We start from the raw sequence: 12,746 nt of genomic DNA, 5'->3' as shown, positions 1-12,746 counted from the left end.
CGACTAGTCTAGTTTCGACCTATTCTTAGATGTCAATTCGATTTTCACTGACAACCCAAATTTAGCCTTGTTTTAGCCAAGATGACTATGTTTAGACGTCTGTTAGACATCTTTTAAAAAAAAAAAAAAATGCTTGCTGGGAACTTTCTATACATAAACAAGTGCCCTTAAAGGGCTAGACCACTTCAAATGTGTTAAGTGACATCTGTATTGTGTACTGTCACGTAAGTGAGTGACACTCAGGCGTGTTGACATTTTAAAGCTGGTTTTTCTGAATTGGTTTAGCCGTGGGTGTTTTCAAGGATGTGATTGCCAGAGGTGCTGAGCTGGTGCTGCCATCTGCACTGTCAGTCTGGTGGCATTCACTATGGCCTACATAGAAGATGGTTCATTGAAACACACACACACACTCGTCTGACCTGGATCCATGCTTCTGTTTCTCCATCTGACCCTCTCTTTATTCTAACACTCCAATAGCACTGCACATTCATGACTGTTTTTGTAGGTTCTTGTCCTTATATGAACATGAGAGGTTTGTGCTGGTGTTGTTAATCTTGGGCATGAATGCACAAAAAGTGGCTCTAGATAGATAAGTTTTGAAATGTTAGTATGGTATGGAGCCAGATCAGTCTCAAAAATAATACATTTACAAAATAAAATTCATACATGCACAGCACGATTCATATTCCAATATGTAAATTCAAAACACAATTCAGAAATACAACACACAATTCGTGAATTCACAATTAAAAAACATAAATATTTTCGCCAAATGAATTGGATTTGTGTATTTTTTAATCGTGTTGTGAATTTACAAATTGGATATGTGTGTATTTGAATTGTGTTTTGAATTTACGAATAGGATTTTTTGTTTTTTGAGTCGCATTTTGAAATTACGAATTGGATTTGTGTATTTTCGAATCGTGTTTTGAAATTATGGATTGAATTTGTGTATTTTTGTGTCACGTTTTGAATTTATGAATTGGATTTGTGTATTTCTAAATCGTGTTTTGAATTCACAAATAGAATTAGTGTATTTTCAAATCTTGTTTTAAAATTACGAATGGGATTTGTGTATTTTTGAGTTGCGTTTTGAATTTATGAATTGGATTTGTGTATTTTCGAATTGTATTTGAATTTACAATTGGAATTGTGTATTTATTAATCATGTTTTGAATTTACGAACTGGATTTGTGTATTTACAAATAGTGTTTTTTAAATGTATATGAATAGTGTTGTGGATGTATGAATTTTAATTTGTAAATGTATTATTTACAAATGACCCTGAAACCCAAAACCTTGGGTTTTAAGTGTCAAATTTTTTAAATTTAGATTTATACATCATCTGACTGTAGAAGTGCTGTTGTTCTTGTGCATGAATGAACAAAGAGTGGCTCTAGAAAGATTATATTTTATGGAATATAAGTCATTTTAGATTTTTACTTGAATTTGGGATTGTATTTTCTCTCTATTTGGCTCTCAAATGCAGTTTGGATACTCAGTTTTGCATGTATGTTGCGTATGTGACCCTGGACTATCATAATTGTAAAATTTTTAAAATTGAGATTTATACATTATTTGATTAAATAAGCTTCAGATTACATATGGTTGATTAGGATTGGACAATATTTAGGTGAAATGCAACTAATTGAATATCTGGAATCGTCGAGGGTTTAAAAAAATCTAAATATTGAGAAAATCACCTTTAAAGTTGTTAAAATTAAGTTCTTAGCTATGCATAGTACTATACAATATTTAAGTTTTAATATGTTCATGGTAGGAAATTTACAAAATATCTTTATTGAACAGGATCTTTACCTAATATTACTTTAATATTTGGCAAAAAAAAGGAAAATCTCTTACAGTGTTATTTCTATTCATGCCAAAAATAGCATAAGACTGGTTTTGTGGTCCAGGATCACATATATGCAATTGCAAATGTGCGATCATCAGTGTGCATTTACTAAGCAATTCGGATTCATGTTATTGTAATTACTTTAACAGGGACAATGTAAATTAAAGCGTTAATCCATTAGATGTATAATCGACTGGCTAAATATCACAGCATATGTGCGGACGCAGCAGGAGCTTTTTAATTTGTGCTGACAGATTTCAAAGGACAGCAAAAAAAGGTGCTATTATGGGAGCCGCCGGCTGTGTATTATGTGAGGGATTGGGGGGAAAAAGGGGGGTGGAGGGGATTCGCCACCTGTCCAGGGGTCCTCGTGGTCTGTTTAGATGCCCTCTTACTGCCTGAGATCTGCATTTAAATGAGCAAAGCAAACAAAGCTATTTATTAAAAGCAGATTTTGCACTGATGTACCTGCTGCACCACGTGTTGTTGCATAACTGGCGCTTTTATTAAAAACAGGGATTTATCTGATGTTTGTTAGTGCAGGACTACTTTGGGAGAAAGATAACGCTGATGTGTAATCAATCTGATCAAGCTGAACTCATGAGGAAATGTAACTATTGTATGTATTGGCAGAAAAGTGGCTAACAGTTGATTTTGTATGAATTCAGAAGATTTCACTTGCACAAAAACACCATTTTAAAGGTCCTGTGTGAAATTAAAATAAAGTTTTTTTAGATGCTAGTTTTAGTCTGCTAGTTTTGAGGATATCTATAAGCTAGTGTGCTCCAAAACAGACAAAATTTGCATTTAGAAAATATAAATCTGATATAAACATGTGAAGCTTGCTGTTTGTCATTTCCACCTAAATGGATGGATCAACGATTTTTTTTTCATGTTAGCTAATACTTAAATTTCTAATCAAATCTTGACCAACCAAATGCTTTCTATTATTGACATGCCCCGCCCCCTTCAAGAAGCTTCTCAATTGCTTTTCATTTGATGCGCTTGAGCTCAACCACTCTCACTGGCAGAGCGGTGATAAAAGCAAAACACTATTGGCTGTTTTTAAAAGGGGAGGAGCTACTCTGTCCTGCCTTCTTTTCATTGTTTAGTTGAAATTATGTCAAACATTGAATATAAAATGCACATTTCAAAGCACTTCACAAGATCTTTAAAAAAAGACATTACCTCAAACCAAGTCATCATTGGGGATGAGAATATCTTACTTTAATGTGCGAATGAGATGGTGCAAATTAGCCACTTAATCAAAAATATAAACGAATTGTTGTGAGATTATGTTATAGATATGTGTAATATTGTGTTGAGGAAAACACAGCTAGTTTTCACTAAATATTCATGAAAGGGAGTACTTCCTATTTAGTGGCAACATCAAATTTAATTTATGAAAGTGACTTTATATACTTGAAGTGACGTTTCTGCTTTAATGCTTCAATTAACTTAAGTGAAAACAAAATGACAAAATATGGGTGAAATAATCTTTCTTTGTCATTCACTGTAAAATGTTTTAGAATTGTACTTACATTGTACTTACAGTGCTCAGCATATATAAGTACACCCCTCACAAATCTCTCTTTTAAATTCATATTTTTAATAGGAAGCTTTACAATATTATATTTGTGCATGTACAATAGATTAGTCAGTACTGAAGCCAAATCTGGAGCTTATCTAACAAAGTAACTTACAAAAACAAAAACTAGTACAACCAAATTCATATGTTATAGAAAAATATTAAATATAAATTAAAAAAGAGGAAAAAGAAAAGCAAAAAATTAAAATATTTAGTTGAAATTTTGAAGGTTGTAATTTTTTTTTGCAATATTTTGCTTGAATTTAATCGTATTATCTTTCAATTTCTAAATATGTTTGGTGACTAAAATTATTTATATTATTAATATTATTTATTATTAATATTATTTATATTATATTATTATATATTTATATATTAAATATTATTTTAAATATATCTGTTTATTAAATCTATTTTGTTTAAATGCACCAAAATACATTGCCTATATTCACTGAGAAATGGAGAAAAATATTCATTTTCAAAATGGGCTGTACTCAATTATGCTAAGCACTGTGTATATATATATTAGTATATAGTTTGAAATTGTGAATATATAAATGTTTAAAGACTTTTTAAAGGGCAATGTAAAGACAAATTTTCAAAAAGCATTTTAAAGGGCACTCATTGAAATACTCATCAGAAAAAAACTGGTGTTACTAGAGTATTTTTATAAAACGTTTAAACCTCTTTGACTTCAAAAATGCATATAATCAATGTCAATTGTCAATCTCAATGGAGTTTTATATGGTTCCTTACCCATTAAAGGGTTAAACATGTGAAATAAGTAGTATTTTTGCTCTAATCCTTGAATAAACTCTTTTTTTATGTCATTACTTGTTCTAAATGTGTACTGTATATGTATGTATGTATAATAATATAATTATAAATAACTGTCCCCTGTAAATCATGACACAAATGTCTAAATGTAATTTTTACTTGGAAAAAATAAAAATAGAATAATACTTTTTTTAAAACATTCTGCCAAATACACACACACACACACACACACACACAAACACACACAAAAGTCATTATTGCTCAACATATCTCTATATCTTTGATCATTTTGTTGCGACTCTAACCAACTAAGACTATTAGGCCATTTCATTTCCCCTAATATTAATTGCAGACTTGGAATTGGGTAAACAAAATTGGACTTGGTGCGTGTGTGTGTGTTTGTGTGTGTGTATGGGTGTTTCCCAGTACTAGGTTGCGGCTGGAAGGGCGTTTGCTGCGTAAAGCATACGCCGAAATAGTTGGTGGTTCCTTCCGCTGTGGCAACCCCTGATAAATAAGGAACTAAGCCGAAGTAAAATGAATGAAATGCACAGTCTTGGTTTTGTCACAGAAGTCTTAGTAAAGTTATCCATTATGTGGTCAGAAGAGAAAGGATCAGCCATGTTTGGACACTTGTTAAATGAGATCTCTTCATTATATGTGTGTTTGGTGTCCGCTCCAGACTAATGTGAAATGGTAAACAGACAAAAGCAGACAGAGACAAAGTGGGCACCATTTCAGTGATTATGACCTCAGTAATTATATTGGCGATGGCCGTTTATCTTCATCTCATCTGTTCAGATCTGAATGAAGTCAAGCCACCGCGTCTTCCATTATTCCCCCATAATTGTTTTACCTCCAATTAGCTTTATACCCATACCGCATCCGTCCTTTGTCAACCCAACGTAATCGCGTTAGAAATCGCATGAGGAAATGATGTCGAAAATGATGCTGCTGTATAATTTGGCCAAATTATACAGAGTTCCTAATGGCAGCGCGAACACAATGGTGCTTAATTATGCCGAGGAGAGTCTGATTTCAAGCCTCACGTCTGCTGTCTAGAATCCTCGCTGGCTGTATTTTCATAAGGCCTGTTTGATCGCATCTGTGCCAAAGCAAATATAATCACAGAATCGCAAATCGCTTCCTAGGAAACCTTACTAGCAGCCTTTCAGGAGTCGTCTAAATTTAATTTGCTGAAGCCCTGTGGTGTTTCTCATGCAGGCCATGTGGGATTACTTTATGCATTGTTTAACCCTTGTCTATTTGTTGAAATTGACTACCCTTTCGTTATGTTGGTGGCTGTTTTTGCCCCATTGACTTCCATTATAATCACATTTTTTGATTGCAAAGCCATGACAGCATATAATCATGCATTCTTGATTGTTGTTGTTTTCCCTGTTAGGAAGAGGCCAAATGTGTCATTTTTACTGTTGACCATCAATTGGCACCATTAACCCTTTAGATAGGCCTGTGCCAAAAAGTTACTAGCTTTTATATGGAGTTCTATTGAGCAGAACAACAGATTATAGTGAGTGTGCATAAACACACTTTAATATCTTTTACTATGAGCTGAGCATTTTATTTTAATTTTTTCAGATGTATCAACGTAAGTGGCCAAAGGTCTCTCACACACACACACACACACACACACACACACACACACTACACTACCTGACAAAAGTCTTGTCGTCGACCAGCAAATAATAACTTGACTTCTAGTTGATCTTTTGGAAAAGTGGCAGAAGGTAGATTTTTATTTTTTTATGTGAATCATCGGTTGAACTGCATCCCAATCATCACACATACAGCATACAGCAAGATTCTTATAGAAATCAGTCAAGTTTGGTGAAGGAAAAATCATGGTTTGGGGTTACATTCAGTATGGGGGTGTGCAAGAGATCTGCAGAGTGGATGGCAACATCAACAGCCTGAGGCATCAAGACATCTATGCTGCCCATTACATTAAAAACAAGGGTTGCTCGGTACTATGGTAGTATCGTGATACTGTGACTCCAACAACAATGTTTGACCACTTCATATAGCCTAATTTTGTTGTAAAATGCTCTTTTTGTAACAAATTAAATTCTGTATAATTTGTATCTTTATTTTAGTGTATTTTTGTTGGTCAGTTATCTACAAAATAAACAAAAAGAATGAATACATTTTAGGTGAAGTGACTTTTTGGTCTTGGGAATTATGAATTACATTCAAGTAGGCTTATTATAACATAGTATTTCTGACAGTTTTCTTTATCATTTGAGTTATGAATTACAGTATCGCAATACTACTTGGTATCGTGATACTTCAGCTGGTAAAGTTTCATAAGATTATTTAATGGTATCGCGACAACCCTATTACAAACTACATGAGAGGGCAAATGCTTTAGCAGGATAGCGCTCCTTCTCATACTTCAGCCTCCACACCAGCTCCTGAAAGCAAAGGTGCTCCAGGATTGGCCAGCCCAGTCACCAGATATGACCGTTATTTAGCATGTCTGTGGTAAGATGCAGGAGGCATTGAAGATGAATTCAAAGACTCTTGATGAACTCTGGGAGTCCTGCAAGAACGCTTTCTTTGCCATTCCAGATGACTTAATTAATAAGTGATTTGAGTGATTGCAGAGATGTATGGATGCAGTCCTCCAAGCTCATGAAGTCAAACACAATATTCATTCTTTTTCCACTGCAGCAGACTTTGTATTCTATACTGCACATTATTTCTGTTAATTGACAAGACTCTTGTCTAAGCAAAGTCAGACCTTACTGTCCTAATTAAATAATTCAAAATCAAGGCATGGTCATATTTTATTTTGGTCAAATAAGCGTAATCTAGAGGCCTTTGCCTTTCATAAAAGCCACTTCTGAGACCAAATGGTCAACTAGAGGTCAAGTTATTAATTAGTGTTCCTAAACTTGGATGGGTGACACGACTTTTGTCAGGTAGTGTAAACTCCATATAGAAGGCAGAAACTGAGCTTGCTTACCACTTTGATTGATGATCAACTGTTAAAAGTAAAATTTTACCTCATCCCAGCAGGGAAAACCAACAACAATAAAGAATGCATGATATATATGCTGTCATGGCTTTGCAATCAAAAAATGTCAATATAATGAAAGTCAATGAGGTAAAAACAGCCACGTACTGTATATAACGACAGTGTAGTCAAGTTGCCCATAGAGTGTTGTTGAATTTTTGAAAATCAAAGCATTTTCCTAAAATATGTGAAAAAATAGGATTTGTCACCAAAAATCCCTCCATTTGCTGAAACACAGAGAAGGTTGTGGCCAAATTAAGACTCAAAATCACCCCAGAGTGGAGGAAAACATCCCCAACAGCACACAAAGGTTAACATCAACTAACTAAGATGACTAAATGCTGTACAAGATTTTGTTTGTCATTAGTTCATGTTAACTCCTCTTACCAAACGGGTCCTTGTTGTAAAGTGTTGCCGTTTGTATTTATACACAATCTGCTTTATGACCTTTAGCAGGTTTTTTTTTGCTGACTTTGCTGAGTCACAAACGACCAATGAATGCTTTTGTTTATGTGATAATTACGTCGCTTTGCAGAGATGTGGTTGGAATTCAAATATCAGATGATGTCACTCACAAGCCGCTTTTTTTTTGATCTGGCAAATAGCTGTCTGTGCTTCTGGGTAATTAAATGAGATGCCTGTGGATTCTTTTAGTAATTAGTTCTGCCTTAAATCTCATCCAGAGCTGCCAGCATGCCACAATGACGCAAAAGAGGACACAAAATAAGTCAGTTTACAATTGAATTTTTAAAAAGCACATTAAATTAGTGTTCACTTATGTCATCGTTAAGTCCTTGTGTCTTTTCAAATTGTTTGACTGAAAATTAGATGTTTAGAAGAATGCTCTCACTGCACTTTTTCATACATCAAAAGCGAATAGTGACCAGAGGCTGTCAATTTCAAAAATGTACAACACACCACCATAAAGTTTACACTAAACACAATAGATAACTGTTACCTAGCTGGTGACACTGTGATGTTTATTATACAGTGCATCCGGAAAGTATTGATAGCGCTTCACTTTTTCCACATTTTTATGTTACAGCCTTATTGCAAAATTGATCAAATTCATTTATTTGCTCTAAATTCTACACACAATACCCCTTAATGACAATATGAAAAAGAGTTTTTAAAATTGTTGCAAATTTTTAAAAATAAAAAGCCTAAAAAATCTCATGTACATAAGTATTCACAGCCTTTGCTCAATATTTTGTTGATGAGCTAGGCAGGGGTCACCAAACTTGTTCCTGGAGGGCCGGTGTCCTGCAGATTTTAGCTCCAACCCTAATCAAATACACCTGATCAAGCTAATCAAGGTCTTACTAGGTATACTTGAAACATCCAGGCAGGTGTGTTGAGGCAAGTTGGAGCTAAACCCTGCAGGGACACCGGCCCTCCAGGACCGAGATTGGTGACCCCTGAACTAGAGGACCATAAATGTGAAGACACATGGTGTTTCATAACAAATTGAGATCGCCACCTACTGGCCTGGCATACATAAGACTGCTTTTTCAGTCATTATTTCTGAATCCATGTGAGCAGGAATTAGGGGTGGGCGATTTGGCCTAAAATCAAAATCGCGATTAATTGAACATTTTAACTCGATTACGAATAATGAACGATTATTTTATTTTATTTTATTATATATATTTTTGGCATCATAGTTTACTGACAAGTTTTATACAGTAAATATGCTCTCCTAATACAAGTGAGAAATTTCCGAATGAAGGGTGGATTACTTGATTTTAAAATAATTGAAGGAAACACACACTATCTACTATGGTCGTGGTTGTGCCCAACTGAGTCTAGTTTCTCTCAAGGTTTTTTTTTTTTCTTCACTTTCCCCAATTAGTGAAGTTTTATTCCCTCTCCGCTGTCGCCTCTAGCTTGCATGGTTTGGGATCTATAGAGCTGCGCATCGTTGGATTTGCTCTTCAGTGTTTGGACTCTCAGTAGTGATTATTAAACCACACTGAACTGAGCTAAACTGAACTGAACTTAAACACTACAAACTGAACTACACTGTTCCAATTCACTATGACCTTTCATGTGAAGCTGCTTTGACACAATCTACATTGTAAAAGTGCTATACAAATAAAGGTGAATTGAATTGATTTGAATTACTATGTATGATTATTTATTGAACATCAACATAAATTTTTTTAAAAATTAATTGAAAAAATGTGAAAACTGAAATTAAAACACGTTGCTTACAAAAAAAGTCACATTTTCTTTCAAAAAAAGGGGAAAATGAATAACTTTTGGAAACAAAATAAATTATTTTCAGTGTTTAAAAGTATAAGTTAAGCAGTGTATTTTCTAATTAATATAACTTTTGTATATCCTGTAAATAGTAAACAGTGCATTTCATGCATCTTCTGTAAACAAATATTTGAATGTAAATAATTTTAATGTGGTGGCATGGTGGCACAGTGGGTAGCGATGTCCACTCACAGCAAGAAGGTTGCTGGTTCGAGCCTCGGCTGGCTCAGTTGGTATTTCTGTGTGGAGTTTGCATGTTCTCCCTGTGTTCGCGTGGGTTTCCTCCGGGTGCTCCAATTTCCGCCCACAAGTCCAAAGACATGCGCTATAGGTGAATTGGGTTAGCTAAATTGTCGTGTGTGTGTGTGTGTGTGTGTGTGTGTGTGTGTGTGTGTGTGTGTGTGTGTGTGTGTGTGTGTGTGTGTGTGTGTGTGTGTGTGTGTGTGTGTGAGAATGAGAGTGTATGGATGTTTCCCAGTGATGGGTTGCAGCTGGAAGAACATTCACTGCATAAAACATATGCTGGATAAGTTGTCGGTTCATTCTGTTGTGGCAACCCCTGATTATTTAAGAGACTAAGCTTAAAAGAAAATGAATGAATGAATATTTTAAATATAATGTAAAAAATTCCGTCTTAAGGCATCTCTGGTGCAGCTTCCAATCAGCATTAATGTAGTGCAAAGTAAGGCTCAAGAATAGGTCCATCGTACTACTTGACCAGATGTGGCTGCAAAGTGGCCACCGAAGTATAAAACTTAGCAGGGTCACGTGACTCCATGCACGGTAGAGAAAGTAATCGAAAAAAAATCGACCTGGAAAGATTTGATTGATTATAGGTTTTGAGTGTCAATTTCGATTAATCGCCCAATCCTAGCAGGAATTGTTTTGACAAAGATGTCTTTTATACACAGAACTTTTTAAAAACTCAAAGAAAAACGTACAACTATATTCTTTTTGTTGTTATATTTATCATCCTTGGTGTGGACAGGCTTTAAAGGGAGAAAGAGGGTATTGTGTTCACTTGGCCCAATCAATAAAGAAGGCGCAACAATATTATGCAGCACATGAAAATAGTCCCCATTGCCCCTGCTGCAGCCATGGTACAGCAGCAAATTTCCTTGATTATTACGCCAGAATGAGAGCATAGTTCCTAGCTTAGAAAATAGCAACTTTGCTTTTTTCATTGGTTTTAGTACACGATCTAACAACAGAAGAGTGAAGCTTTAAATTAAAAAATTATCAGAAATCTTTTTTGAAAATTTTGAGCGTGATGCTCATGGTCTAATCCGATTCAATGATTTATGCTAAGCTAAGCTAAAAGTGCTCCTTTCAGACACGTTTAGAACAGTTTAACTCTAGTGGACTTGTAAAATAAGTCTATTTGCAAAAAGATGTGGAGTCTGCCTTTAATAATGTCAGCTAAAGCCATGTTCAATAAAATTTAATGAAGCTAGTAGCAACTTTGTGACAAATAAGTCCTTTTTTTTAGCACTTGGTCTTTGATTTGCACGAGAATCCAACACTGTAAATAACTCTGAATAAGAAATTGCATTATAGTGTTGATCAAAATTTAAATAAGATTGAATAACTTAAATGTCCCAGTGATGGGTTGCAGCTGGAAGGGCATCCACCTGCTTAAAACATATGCTGGATAAGTTGGCGGTTCATTCCGCTGTGGTGACCCCTGATGAATAAAGGGACTACGCTGATAAGAAAACAAGTGAATAACTTAAATATTTGCTCTTGATTTTCTAAACAGCAAGTGTACAGTTTGTTATGTAAAGCATTACGCTTTATTTGACATCCCAGTTAACATTTAGCCTGATAATCTATGGAAGTGTTTTGTTTAAGCGAACCACATTTCTAAAGGTTTGAATCTGTTAAACAGAGACGAGTATTGAAATCACACACGCTCCGCTGTCCGGCTGTCTCTGTGTACTTGAGCTCACATCGTTGGCAGGTCTCCAGCTTTCTGCATTAAAAAGCCGCCTCTCATAGAGCGCAGGCCCTTCTAACCCGAGGCCAGGATGAGCGCGGCACCACACAATCACAGTTAGCTGACAGACGACAGCTCACAGGCGCCCTGATTCATGCATATTTGCCTGCGTTTGCGCCGTGTTCCTGTGAATGACGTCTGCTGTGTTCACTGTCTGTGACGTACACACACTCACTTCGCATCAATCTGCATCATTTATGACAGCAGAAAGTGTGTGAATACACTGTTGAAAGTTCTTGAATATTTCATGTTTGTTCTTTTTCATTTTCGTGCATTTATTTGCAGAGTTGCACAGCATAAAGAGTTTTTCTTAAAGGAGCCACTACACTTTTGAATCATTTTATTTGAATTCTTACAGCAATTTTTCTTATAAGGAAGCCATTTACTAATACTTTATGGTTTAAAACATAAAGCTTTGTTTTATCCCAATTGTACGCTTTTCTAATTTACTAGATATTTTTCAAGATACTAGTATTCAGCTTAACGTGACGTTTAAAGGCTTAACTAGGTGAATTAGGTAAATTAGGCAGTTAGGGTAATTAGGCAAGGCTAAATCTTAAAAAAAAAAAGAAAAAAAATTGCTTGAGGGGGCTAATCATATTGACCTTAAGGTGTTTTTAAAGAATTAAAAACTTCTTTTATTCTAGCTGAAATAAAACAGAAGAAAAAATATTATAGGAAATATTGTGAAAATTTCCTTGCTCTGTTAAACATCAATTGGGAAATATTTGAAGAAAAATTCACAGGAGGGCAAATAATTTTAACTTCAACTATATACACTCACCGGCCACTTAATTAGGTACATCTGTCCAACCGCTCGTTAACGCAAATTTCAAATCAGCCAAAAGCATGGATTCATCCTGCCTTGTATCAGCAGTTCAGGCTGGTGGTGGTGGTGTAATGGTGTGGGGGATATATTCATGCCACACTTTGGGCCCATTAGTACCAATTGAGCATTGTGTCAACGCCACAGTACTGTTGCTGATCATGTCCATCTCTTTATGACCACAGTATACCCATCTTCTGATTACTACTTCCAGGAGGATAACGCACCATGTCATAAAGTGCGAAACATCTCAGACTTGAACATGACAATGTGTTCACTGTGTTTAAATGGCCTCCACAGTCACCAGAACTGCAATAGAGCACCTTTGGGATGTGGTGGAATGGGATTTGCATCATGGATGTGCAGCCGACAAATCTGCAGCAACTGTGTGATGGTCAATATGGG

At 35.4% G+C, this 12,746-nt stretch overlaps 1 protein-coding gene across 1 annotated transcript in view; it reads left to right on the top strand.

Moving 5' to 3' along the window:
• ypel2a (yippee-like 2a) overlaps positions 1 to 12,746 on the top strand; it is a 32,549-nt gene that overhangs the window by 904 nt on the left and 18,899 nt on the right. The gene's annotated exons all lie outside the window — the stretch shown is intronic.

Source organism: Danio aesculapii, chromosome 10, assembly GCF_903798145.1.
Source record: "Danio aesculapii chromosome 10, fDanAes4.1, whole genome shotgun sequence".
Lineage (NCBI taxonomy): Eukaryota > Metazoa > Chordata > Actinopteri > Cypriniformes > Danionidae > Danio > Danio aesculapii.
This window is presented reverse-complemented; position numbering and strand designations above follow the sequence as displayed.